General features: G+C 44.5%; 1 protein-coding gene across 1 annotated transcript in view; it reads right to left on the reverse strand.

Moving 5' to 3' along the window:
* The window catches only part of LOC147728924 (stimulated by retinoic acid gene 6 protein-like), a 538,794-nt gene that overhangs the window by 241,565 nt on the left and 283,304 nt on the right, over positions 1-13,925 (reverse strand). The gene's annotated exons all lie outside the window — the stretch shown is intronic.

Raw genomic sequence — 13,925 nt, forward strand, 5'->3', positions numbered from 1 at the left:
TCAGATATCAGATATGATAGAAGCACAAGTTGATCTGACATGCCAGACTTCTGTCTCTTTCCGTCAGTGTAAATGTCAAGTCCCCTGCACCCCGTCTATCACACGTCATGCAGCTGCGCGCGCATCCAAGCTTCCGATTTCTGCTGACATTGCAACATTCTGTTAGCACCACCCCTTGGTGCCACCCACTTGCGTCACCTATCAGTGACGTTTCTAGCACACACCCTAGTTTACGCCTCTTGATGATGTACTAGCACCACGTGTATACTGTTATCTTGTCTTCTCTCAGCTGTTACGCCTCTTACATTGAACATTATGATGTAAATCAAGTATATAAGCTATGTATTGTCAATAAACGTCAGCGCGCTCATCTATCCCTTCTGACACCCTGTGTGGTGGTCAGAACATGATATCCTGATTCCTTTATGAGGAATAAAACCCTTAGAAACTCTTACACCACGGACTCTGTTTTCCTTCATTTCGATTGAGTTATTATTGATTAAGTGCTTACCTGCATAGAAATTAAGAGAGTAAATTAATTATTTACATCATTTTGGCGCCCGAATAGGGACCCCTCCCCCACCTCACGCGCCGGAAGGTGCGTTGCAGTCCGTGTCCCCTGCCATCAGTTAGACGGACAACACGTGTACTGGCAGGATTTCCTGCATCCCCCTCTGACACACGGAGGTGACGAAGACTGCGATCAGTGCCCAGACGAGGCGGTGAGGAGTGCGGAGGATCCCGACCAGAGCCCAGCCGAAGGAAGCAAGGTCCGAGGTGTGAAGAGGCCCACCAGTTTTCCGAAGTTTTCCGAAGTTTTCCGAAGTTCCGAGTCGAGTCCAGTCGAGTTTTCCGAGGCCTTCTGTTTTCCGTGCTTCCCGGTGAGTACCATTGCTGGGTCGTATCTAGACGGGTTTGGGTACGCAAGTCCGGTCTGCACTGTTTTTAGGCAGTGTATCTGTACTGTTTAGCAGTATATAAAGTATTCCGAATTTCTGCACTGTTACAGCAGTGTATCTGTATCGTTGAGCGGTACATTCAGAGTAAGGGGAAGTTAGCTATGTCTTTAAATGTTTCATGTGATTAATGTCGTGGTATGAATGTGATTGTTTTTGTGCATTTTTGTGTCTTTTTTGTATAAATAGTTACAGTTGACATTAAGTATCAAGGATCAAGAATTGCAGTATCAAGTAGGCACAATGCCGTTTTTTAACAAATTAAAGCAGATAGGAACTAGGAAAGGGATGTTAGAGGAAGAGATTCCAATCCCCCCTAGGGACACTCCAGGTAATTTTATGTACAATAAACATGGCATAGACGCCATCCTGTATCTAGAGTTATGGACCGATTATACCAAGCACTTAGAGGAAAGATACCGATGGCCAGTTAACGGAACATGGGATGCCGAGTGCATCATAAAGGTAGAAGAAATATTACGGAAAAAGAAAGCTAGACAATCTCAGAAAGACGCCATAGAATTTTGGCGTAAGGAATCACGTAAGCGTGCTGATAGAGCACTCCGTAGAGAAGATAGGCTTAGAGAATCAGAAAAGGCCCAAGAAAACGAATTAGTTACTGAGGGGATTCGAGTAAAAGTAGAACAAATAGATCGTATCCAAAATGGCAAAGTGAACAACATGTATCTTTTGGCCGATGGTACCCCTGACGCCATTTCAGAAATACCGAAAAATTTGCCGTCACCATTAGTTCCAACTAAAGTAATGCATAAGACTACTAAAGACATATTCCTAAATTCATATCTCGAAGATGTAGCGCCAGCTTACACCAATCTGCCTGTTCGTGCCCTGCCTACTGACAGGGCCGGGGGTGGTACTGCCCCCCAAGATCACGCTCAGCCGACACCGAAAAAGACTAGTTCCGTTCCGCCAGCTCCGCCACTTCCCTCACCTAAAACTGATTTACCGAAACCACTTCAATCAGATCCTACTAAAAGACAAATTCAGATACTGACTACACACAGAGATAATGCCCAAGCTTCCGCTTCAGGAGGTGCGACCGCGGGTCTCCAGACCCCGCCACCGACTCACAGATTAAATCTCAGAGGTCTGCAGAGTCCTCTTACGCACAGATCCCCCCGTTCTTCTAATTCATCCCGTCTTGATGCACTAAAAGAAAATATGTCAGTTTGTAGATATGATCCAGAACCTGGACAGGACGACTTAATGGTATTAGCGTCTTTACGGTTAAGATCTGCTACTGATAGTTTGTTATGTTATGCAGGAATGAAGGAACGCCTAGATAGAATTTATGAGTTCGTTCAAACGGGAAAGGACCCCGACAGTATTAAGGATGCCCTGGAGAAACAGAAAGTTAACATGCAAGGACTGATACTCCGATTTTTCATAAATTGTCTAATAAGAGAACGAGACAGGCCCGGAACAGATCAGAGTGAATTAGATGCATTGAGTAAGTGGGGTCAAAATATAGCTGATGGAAAACATGACAGACAAAATTGCATAGAGGCCATGTATAAAAAGATTAAGAAAGCAGTGATAGCAGTACACGAGAAAGAGAAAGAAAAGGCTCCCTCCGAGGAGGAAGAAGAATCTGAAGAACCAGAACCAACTACAAGTACTATAGCATATGTAGGTAGGGGAAACTACCTTAGGAAAGGTGTCCGTCCGGAAAGCAAGAGAGTTTTCTTCTCTGCCTTAACGAATCCGAATTCTGCTGAGCATCAGTTCCAGGAAACTGATAAACGGCTTCGAGATCGAGTTGGGTACCATGTACTCAATTCTATGGATGAACAAGAATTAGCCCGATCAGCGGTATCATGGGCCGAAAATGCAGACATATATAATGATGACACCGTAGCACAGACATTTCTGAACCTCTCCCCCGATGAACAGAAATTAGCAGGGGTATATATGATTCAGCACCTTCTCATTAAATACAGAAAACACTATTCCGATCCAGGTCCCTTACATGAGACACTAGAAGCACTACTGATGGATAGATGGAGAGGCCTAAGCACTAAATTAGTTCAAATAATTCTAGAACAACGACGCAGATATGATACCTTTGTAAGTCCTGAATATGTCCCCGCCCCACCTCCAGAAAGGAAAATGTACCATATGCAGTGCGGGAGTGGTATAGAAAGTCAGAACCCCTTGCGAGAAGTGCACCCTGTTATGGGTGAGGATAAAATTTTGAAACGCGTGTATGTGCACACGCCTCTGACTAAATTAGAACTGTTAGAAATGAAGAAATTAGTACCATGCCATGATAAAGACCCTGCAGGTTTCCATAGAGAGCTTAAAGACATGTTATTAATGGGGGACTACACATATGATGATATCATGAAAATGTTGAAAGTATTATTGCCTACGGGTATATTCGAGAAATTAAAGGAAAAGGAATGGGAGGTGGGGGACACAAAGATTGCCTGGGCAGAAATAGAAGACGAAGAGAAAAAACGGGTTCCAGGGTTAGGCCTTGGGGACAAAACTAAAGCATTACCAGGTTTGATAGTACAGGTCCTGCCCAGATTATTGACAACTAGAAAGGAGGATTGGGATGCAATCTCGTCCTGCAAACAGAAACATGATGAAGATACTAGCGACTTTTATTCAAGATTCGAGAAATGTTTTATTATCAATAGTGGCCTCCAGCCAAGTAGCGAGTCGTACCCACATCTTTTTGTATCAAAGTTAGTCGAGAATTCCCTACCGTTAGTTAAAAATAGAGTGTATAAAGTCGAGAGTACATGGCAAGCAAATACGCCATCCCAGATGTTGCAAATGTTACAATATCACCAGAATAGAATTAGGGAAGAACAAGATCAGGAACAGAAGCGCATGAAAGACACGAAAATGAAAATGTTAGTAGCCCAGACGGTCCCATCCGACAGTCACAGGAAAGGTACGACCCAGACAAGTCACGCTGCAGCTCCTGTTAAAGGGACATGCAATTATTGCAAGCAGCCAGGTCACTACGTACACGAATGCGCAGTTCTGAAACATAACATAGCGACAGGAAAAACTAAAGAGAGACCGCATCCGCCTAGACAAGACCATAACCAGCATCAGTCTACACAGAATACACAGCCCATGCATGCATCTGCACAGACAGCACAGACCGTAGCAGTACCACAGCCACAGCCCATTGCTGCAACTCAGCAAGTCTCACAACAGATGTACCAGTATGCCCAGTCTGCTTACCCCGAATACTCCCGATATACATGAAACAGCCTAGAGAGGGAAGGTGGCTTGCCTCTTATCGAGATTCCTGTAGATCAAGAAGGTCCTTATGTACACAGTCAAGTATTGGGGAAAGATAGAAAATTTTTAATCGACACAGGGGCAAGTCGCACTACAATAAGTCATGACGAAGTTCCAGGGGCACCCCTCTCAGGCTCACAAAATGTTTCCCTTGGGTTTTCAGGACAGCCTATTGTAAATGAAGTATCAGAACCAGTTCCCCTGGCTGTGGGTCCGTTATCACGCGTTACAGACCTATTACTAACAAAATCATGTCCGGAAAATCTGTTAGGAATTAAAACACTGAAGGCTCTAGGAGCTATAATATGTTGCTCCCCGGAGGGGGTTAGACTCTTTCTACGGGATTTCAAGGGTCATTACGTCCTTCGTGAATTTGACGTCAGATTGAAAAATGTACCTGATTACTTGTGGGCAAAAGGCCCAACTGATGTAGGATGTATGCACATTACACCATACCGCGTTACCCTCAAGGCAGGTGTTGTATTACCCAGAATCAGACAATACAAGTTACCACCCGATGCTGTAGCGGCTTTACTGAAAATCATTGAAGAGCTCATTGCCCAAGGAGTGGTCGTCGAAACCGACTCCAATATCTGTAATTCACCCATAATTCCGATTCTTAAACGTACTGATCCCAATGCACCGCCAGTATATCGGCTGGTGATTGATCTTCGAGAATTGAATAAATGCATTATCCCACAGTATCCTGTGGTCCCCGATATATCATCTCTATTGACTGCTATTGATTCAGAAGCAACGTTCTTTACTGTAATTGACCTCAAGAACGCCTTCTTCAGCGTGCCTATTGATCCCGAGAGCCAATATCTCTTCGGATTCTGTTTAAATGGACGCAGTTTCAAATTTTCGCGCGCACCTCAAGGATTTACAGAAAGCCCCAGCATCTATAGTCAAGCACTGAAAAGACAACTAGATTGTATTCAAATGCCAGTTAACACCGCTTTACTACAATACGTCGATGATCTGCTGATCACCGCACGAAGTGAGCCCGAATGTGAAAAAGCATCACTGACAGTTTTACATTTCCTGGCTGACAAGGGACACAAGGTGTCTCCTTCGAAGCTACAATTCTGTGCTCAGCAAGTTGTGTACTTGGGTCACTTACTGTCCAAAGTGGGGAGACAGCTCACTCCCGATCGCATTCAGTTAATTGTGAACATGCCGCAACCCAAGACACAAAAGGAAGTGCGGGCCTTCATAGGCCTCACCTCGTACTGCAGACAATGGATTCCCCAGTATGCATTTTTAGCTAAACCACTCATCCAGTTAACGACACAGGAGGCAGCAACTTCGACTGTCCTCCCTTGGACTCAGGAACACACACAAGCTTTTGAAGAATTAAAGAAAGTTTTATGCCAAGCACCAGTTTTAGCGACACCATGTTACAGCAAACCGTTTACACTTTTTGTTACAGAACGTGATGGTACAGCGTTGTCTGTCCTCACTCAAGACCAAGCAGGTTCACATAAGCCTTGTGCTTATTTTTCTAGTACATTGGATTCAGTAGCTCAAGCACTCCCTGCGTGCTTAAAGTCAGTAGCAGCAACAGCGTTAGCAATAAGACAAAGTGATTCAATTGTTTTAGGTCATCAGTTAACAGTTCAAGTACCACATTCTGTAGAGGTTTTGTTAAACAGAACCCAGACTCAACACTTAACTATAGCACGACTGACAGGTTATGAATTAACACTATTCCAGCCACACATAGAAATCAGACGTTGCAGCATCCTGAACCCAGCAACACTGTTACCTACAGTTATGACAGATCCAGCTCCGCATGATTGTATAGAAATAATTAATGCAGTAACTAAGCCTAGACGAGACTTAACAGATGTCCCATTGACAAATCCAGACCTGACACTTTATGTGGACGGTTCATGCATGAGAACAAGTACAGGAGAATTAGTGGCCGCGTACGCCGTGACCACTGAAACTGAAATTAAAGAAACACATCGTATTGACACACTGTCTGCTCAAGCAGCAGAGCTCATCGCTCTGACTCGAGCCTGTATTCTAGCCAAGAACAGAAATGTTAACATATACACAGATTCCCGCTATGCCTTCGGAGTTGTACACGACTTCGGAGTCCTCTGGCAAGAACGAGGTTTTCTGACTTCCCATGGGGCCAAGATCCAACATGGCCCCCTCATTCAAGCACTGTTAGAAGCAATACATTTGCCCTCGGGCATATCAGTCATGAAGTGTAAGGCACATACTAAAGTCACAGATTCTGTTTCCCAGGGTAACGACCTGGCAGACCAGACAGCAAAAGATACAGCATTGACTCACACCCAGACTACTGATGTGACAAAGACAATAGTACAAACACAGTGTATGACAGTTAGAGATCCCGCCCTAGACGTAATTGACATCCAGACACATGCTACTCCAGAGGAGATAAAGAAATGGACTGAACTAGGAGGGATTCAGACAGATCAAGGTTGGGTGACGAAGGGAAAATCTATATGGTTTCTCCCCGACTCAATGGTTCAAGTCATGATAAATACAGCACATAGTCCTGCCCATCTTGGAGAGAAAGCCATGTTAGACAGTTTACAGAATCTCTGGTACAACAAACACTTACGAGCAGCAGCAAAACAGAAAGTGCGTACTTGCATGATCTGTTGTCAGTTCAATCCAGGTAAAAGCGTCCCTGTTGAGCAAGGTGGATTCCATCCTCCCGATCACCCTTTTGAAGTCCTCCAGATGGATTATATCCAGATGAATAGCTGTAGAGGATTTAAGTATGTTCTTGTAATTGTTTGTGCTCTGTCCCGCTGGACCGAAGCATACCCAGTCCCAGACTACACTGCTCCGACCACTGCCAGACAGTTGGTTCGGGAATTCTTCCCACGGTACGGTTTGCCCCGTGTCGTGTACTCAGATAACGGACAGCCGTTCTCGTCCGAGTTGATGAAACAAGTTTCCCTCTTGCTAGGATATCAGTGGAGGTTCCACTGTGTCCGACATCCCGAAGCAGCTGGCCTTGTAGAAAGGCATAATCAGACACTAAAAATCCGTCTTGCCAAGATCTGTCAGGAAAAAGGGGTCGACTGGATAGTCGCCCTGCCCGTGGCACTATTCTACATGAGAATGGTCGCCCACTCAAGATCAGGGCTATCCCCGTACGAAGTGGTCTTTGGCAGACCGCCGAATATGTGGGGGACGCCCGTTCCGAAAAAGATCACTGATGTTGATTGTAACATGTTGACAGATTACCTTGCCTCCTTGATGTCTGCACTCCAATCATGTCGTTCACAGGTTGCCGCAGCCTTCCCTGACAACACCGATGTAAAGGCGCATGAGGTCCGTCCAGGGGACCTGGTACTCGTCAGGAACTTCGACCGGAAAAGTCCGCTGGAGCCCCGCTGGAAGTCTCCGAAGACCGTTCTGCTTACCACCAGGACCGCCGTGAAAATCGAGGGGAGAAAGGGGTGGGTCCACACGAGTCACATCAAGCTATGCAATGAACTAAAAAACGGACTGAAACAGGACTCTGACTCGTCCACCCCCACCAAAGACTGTGTTGAAGCACAAGACGTTACTGTGCCTAAAAGAGAAAAGACTCCTCAAGAACTTTACCGTATGAAGCTTCGATCTAGCAAGTCAGACAGTTTAATTGTTTAAGTCCTCCCCTAGGTGAATCGGTTAAATAGTTTCTGACATGTATCCCCTAGATCGAGTTAGAGAGAGAGAGGAAAAGAGAAGAACATATTGCAAATCACTTCGTAGTCACTGCATAGTGACACTAATAATCATGTTTATTCTGAGTATTCTAATTATTATTGCCAGCATTCTGCTCCCTATGTACTGGCCTATTTTCAGGCGTGAACAATCTGCTTACAATGTCTCTGCTGAACACACTTTTAGTGAACTTCCTGCACATGAACTCTCTTACAGACTCGCGCTGCGCAACAATACATTCATTAGTATGTTACACCATTCTCATCAGACAAGTAATGCTACAGACTGCTGGATATGTGGTCGACTCCCTCCCTACCAGAATTACAAGGGAGCTCTGCCCCTCTTTCCGTACCCATTCACTCACAATGGCTCCTGTGGAGCATGGTTTAAAATAATTAATTCCTTAGATCCTGATATTGCTGTTTTCGATGGAGGCTGGGTTTGGGGAAACTTGAACTCAGTTCTGTTAGATGTCTGTTACCCTGACAAGGAGGGACTTCCCACTCGAATAGGAACTGATCTAGAAAATGAAGTATATGGATTAGGTAATTACACAATTAGCCTTATGATCCTCACTGTTAAATCTGAAACTGCTCCAGTTTTGCCCCATATGTTAGTGTTACCAGTCACAGGTGAATTATGTGTTAGCAAGAAAGGTTCAGTACACGTAGGTCATAGTAAATGCACTACTGTGGTCGAGTTCAGTGACCATGGTAAATCGTCTTTTAAAGCTACCAGTCATTCCTATTTTGTTTGTGGTCATACCGCATACATACGTTTGCCTCCAGATTGGGACGGTACCTGTTACATTGCATTCCTTCTGCCACCTGTTTTCCTAGCTCCTCCTGATTACCATAGAAATACGAATCTAGCACCGAATAGACCCAAAAGAGATATTCCCCTTGTCGACTACACAGAAACGGCATGGGAACAGTACACTGATTTCAATAAAGGATTCTTTTTCTTCCTAGGGCCTGTCCAAAACAGTAAATTAATACGCAGATTAACGAGAACACTCGAAGCAGTAGTGAACGAAACTGCCTCCGCTCTAGGTAACTTAACAGAGGAGCAGTCTGCTATACGGACTGTTGTCCTTCAAAATCGTCTTGTGATTGACGTCATCTTGGCAGATAGAGGTGGAGCCTGTAAGGTCATCGGGTCAAGTTGCTGTGTTTTCATTCCACAAAATGCACCATCTGTCTATCAAGCTATCACCCGTTTACATAAAATTGCAAATCAGATACATCAGAATCCAGGCACCTGGACTTGGTCCGGTTGGTTCTGGACTACGTTAACAGCTTGGGGATGGAAGATCTTATCCTTCCTAGGCATTGGTCTTGTTATAGTATTCAGTTGTTGCCTATGCCTGCAGTGTGGGCCAGCGATATGTGGACTGTGTGCCACATCCTGCATTGAGCATTCCAGTTGCCTCTCAAACAGTCAAAGAAAGAAAGACGAACATATAATGTTACAAGAACAAACCGATCGATTTATGAGGATCGATATATCATGAAGGGTCCGTAGGGAACAAGGAGGGAATGAGGTAATATAAATTTTATGGTCATGTTGTGTTCCCTAGCGAGTACCCCACCGACTCCATGTACGAGTTAAAAGTGCATGTAACTTCCCTCCTGTACCAGCTATGAAGACGCAAATACATTTGCGTCCAACGTTAACTTGTCCTCTTTCAGACCCACCATGAATGGGTTTGATGGTCCGCTCCTAAGTATGCTAAGCCAACGTCTTTTTGAAGTGTACTCCTACGTTTCTCAGCCTGGCTGAAAGTAGGCCCTGAATCTCTGCCACCGAGTCTCTTCTCTGGCTTCTGACTGCGGGGGCCTCTGCCCAAGCAGCCCCCGTACCCGCGAACTCTGACTTACTTCTAGCGCGGCCCTCCGTGCTCAGCTCAGCCTGCTGCCTGCCAAGATTGACTATAACCTTCGAGTTATCTGTTTTCCTCCCCGAAGATACATTCCAGCCTGCTAGCTTCAGTAAACATCCTTCCTCAGCTACAGGGCTAAAGGGCCGACCTGTCTTTATGCAAGTAATTCATCGCCTCTGTTGCCATGCTTCCATGGAAAGCCCCATGCCCCCACGCTTCTCATACAGACACTCAGGCGCTTATACACGCACTCACAGCAAGTATAGAATAGCTTCTGCTCTAGAGACCTTTCTGCCCAGATAGCTTAGTTCCTAAACATCAGATATCAGATATGATAGAAGCACAAGTTGATCTGACATGCCAGACTTCTGTCTCTTTCCGTCAGTGTAAATGTCAAGTCCCCTGCACCCCGTCTATCACACGTCATGCAGCTGCGCGCGCATCCAAGCTTCCGATTTCTGCTGACATTGCAACATTCTGTTAGCACCACCCCTTGGTGCCACCCACTTGCGTCACCTATCAGTGACGTTTCTAGCACACACCCTAGTTTACGCCTCTTGATGATGTACTAGCACCACGTGTATACTGTTATCTTGTCTTCTCTCAGCTGTTACGCCTCTTACATTGAACATTATGATGTAAATCAAGTATATAAGCTATGTATTGTCAATAAACGTCAGCGCGCTCATCTATCCCTTCTGACACCCTGTGTGGTGGTCAGAACATGATATCCTGATTCCTTTATGAGGAATAAAACCCTTAGAAACTCTTACACCACGGACTCTGTTTTCCTTCATTTCGATTGAGTTATTATTGATTAAGTGCTTACCTGCATAGAAATTAAGAGAGTAAATTAATTATTTACATCAGAGGTAGGGAGTGCCCACCGTAATAACTGGATATATGCTGTGCTTGCAGTTGCAATACAAACTACTGCTACTATTCATGGTAGTCTTTGGACAACGTTACAACTTCTTTTCCTTGCCTTTCCTACACTGGAACGGACGTGCGGGTGCGGTGTTACATGCTCTTCAAAGTAACACTTAGTTCATCCAGTGACCGTCTACTCTCTCTAGATTCACATATGCTATCTAAGAGTCAGATAGTACCATGAATGATCCAGGCATCCATCCATTCAAAGTATATTGCACACATACAGTTTCTGTCTCACCCACCCAGGCTGTTCTCCTTCCACCCATCCTTGCTTCATCATTCACCCAGCCATGCACCATACCATTTTCTTACCTTCCCAGCCACCTCGGGGACCAAGCAAACACATATCATTCTTCTTTGCCAGTCATCATTACATTTCTCGTGCTTCCACACTTACTTACACCCTTCTTTCGCTTTTCGTTCATCCCATCCATCAAGTTCACCTCAGATCTGATTGGGATTCTTCTCGCCAAAAACTTCACAGCTAAGTCGAAGTACATTTAGAGGAGGCTACTACCTGCTTTTTTTATAATACACCCGTGCAGAAAGCACACTCTGCAGTCTTCAATCTCAATGACTAAGGAATGTATAGCTTACCTCTGCCCGCCACCACCGTGTGAACCCTCACAGGCATGTCCTTTTCCGGCACTTGCACCGCCTCCTCCCCAGAGTTGTCCTCCTCGTCCAATGCCACCACCTCCGCGCTGGCCCCGTCTCCAGATGTTCCACCTACAAAGTACATTTAATAATGTTAGAATACACCACTCACTACTATATAATATTTGGTCTAGGAGGAAGAAAGAAATGTGAAAAAAAGTGTACAATTTAATAATTTTTGACTGTGTACTCTAGAGTAAAAATGTCCCTTTTTCCAGGGAAGGCTGTTGTCTTGCTGCACTTTTTGGCACAACTGATGAATGTTTGCTTTTTACTTTTTAACACGCACCACTTTTTCTCCTAACAGACAGAACCTTGACTTCTAAGAACACGAGCAGGATCAAGTTCAAACCAGGTGAGAGCTCGGCTCGACCACAAGAAATGTGTCCAATTAATCGTCAGCACTAAGCACTTTTCCATTTTCAGTTACACGTTCACTTTTATGACAAACTTGAAATTAATAAATGTGTTTACTTTTAATAAAGCTTTTAAACTTAAATAGACTCTGTGGTTTTTGGTCCTCCAGACTAGAGTGGATGAGCTAAAGGTTTTCGAATTTTTGCAAGCATGAGTCCGTGCATCTGCCATCGGTGACTTTGGGAGCTAAATGACTCTGCCACACTATCTAGTCAGTAAGGAGATTGGGGGTTCAACTACAAAGTCTGTTATCACTGAGGTATGTGGAAAGTCTAACAGTTACAGCACCTATTATAATTGATAAGCTAAGCGATGCATTATTTAGTGTCCATAGTTCTGTTTGTGCAGATTTGTCCCTGCAACAGTAGTAGAATGGATTGTCCTATCCAAACCAAAAGTAAAGTAGTATCTTATTATTTCTTGGTGGTGGTCATTCACCTTTTTATTGTTGGCAATGGTCAAAGCATAAACATTTAGAATACTTGAAAAGACATTATGGACAATCCCAGAGGACTACACTCAGTGCATAGAGCTATTGCTGACTAGAATGGGAGTCCAATGGAAATGCCAAATGTGCAATCTTAGTTAGCTACACAGACAGACTAATAAGAATAATCTAGTAATACCACACGGAGTCATAGGGATAAGAATTTAGATCCTGTCTACAGGAAGATCAAAGACGATTTAGAAAAAATCGAATGAGGAACGCTAGGAAAAAATAAGTACTCTATATTAAAATTAAAACTTACTGGGGCCAGCAAAGGAGCCCTCGACTGCCCGGTCCTGGCCTGCATCGACAACAGCACCCTCCTCCTCCTCCTCCTGTGTCCTCCTCTTGCCCCTGGGGGAAGCTGATGTACAACATGAAAGAAAGAAAAACAGAAAACATGGATGATATTTATTTCTCAACCAAATCAAACATTTAAAAAAGAACTAACAAAGTAACAAAATATTTTTGCGAAATAGCAAATAGGGAACGACTCCACGGGATATATTATTGACCAATCTCATGTGGTCGACTACGTCATTACTTTAGTATTGCTTGATTTGCGGACCGTCGAATTGGAAACTACCCTATGTAACTCACTAAACAAAGTACTAAAAAGGTTTGCCTAGGATTGGCAGGCAGCAGTCCGCAGCACGCAAAGTGACAGCCAAAGTCCATCGTGATTGAAGATCAGCGACAACACTAAAGTTTCCTACTACATTCACCAGTCATTAAAATACTCAAACTATTAATCCACCACCACTATTTCTTATTATCGCCATGTGTACAAAGGAAGGACTGGACTTGAGTCTGTAGGGGCTGATTTATAAGGCCCTTGCGGCTCTTTTGCTCCATTGTTGCGTGACTTTTGTGACGCAGCGACAGCACAAAAGAGGCGCAATGGTGCGGCGTATATTAACAACGTGACGCATCTGGGAGATGCATCACGTTGTAAAGCCCTGCGCCAATAGGGGTGTTCCGGCGCAAGGGAGGGCGTTCCTGCGCAGGAACGCATCCTAAAAGTGGCTGAGGGAAATCTACAAGATTTCAATCAGTCACTTTGAGGACAATGATGCGTGACTCAAACCCTGCGCCTGCTTGAAGCAGACGTACGGCTTGACGCAGCATTGGGGAGATAGGGCACCCCAGAGAATTGATGGAGCTGCACCATCGTTGCGACGCAACTCCAGCAATGCGCCACCTTTACGGCACAGATGCGTAACGCTTTGGTGACGTTTTGGGCCCATGGCACGCCGCATTGTAATACGGCGCACCATGGGTGATGGTGGCGTGACGCACAATTACTGGCGCATCCCTGCAACTTTGCAGGGATGCGCCGGTAATTAAAAATCTGAACCTTAGTGTGTAGCATTGCGCAGTTCTTTCAACTACACTCATACATAATTTCACAGGCCAATGAAATGAACACAAAATCTAAAACAAATAAGCATAGTAGCAACACTACTGAGAAGGAGAGCAGTGTACCTGAAATGCACAGAAGATTTTGAAATAAAATGTACCTACAATGTAATGAGCAGCATTATTGCTCTTGGTAAAAAACAAAAATTTGCAATATAATAACACAGCAGGAGAAAACATAGTAGTA

This window comes from Lissotriton vulgaris, chromosome 2_2 (assembly GCF_964263255.1).
Source record: "Lissotriton vulgaris chromosome 2_2, aLisVul1.2, whole genome shotgun sequence".
Classification (NCBI taxonomy): Eukaryota; Metazoa; Chordata; class Amphibia; order Caudata; family Salamandridae; genus Lissotriton; species Lissotriton vulgaris.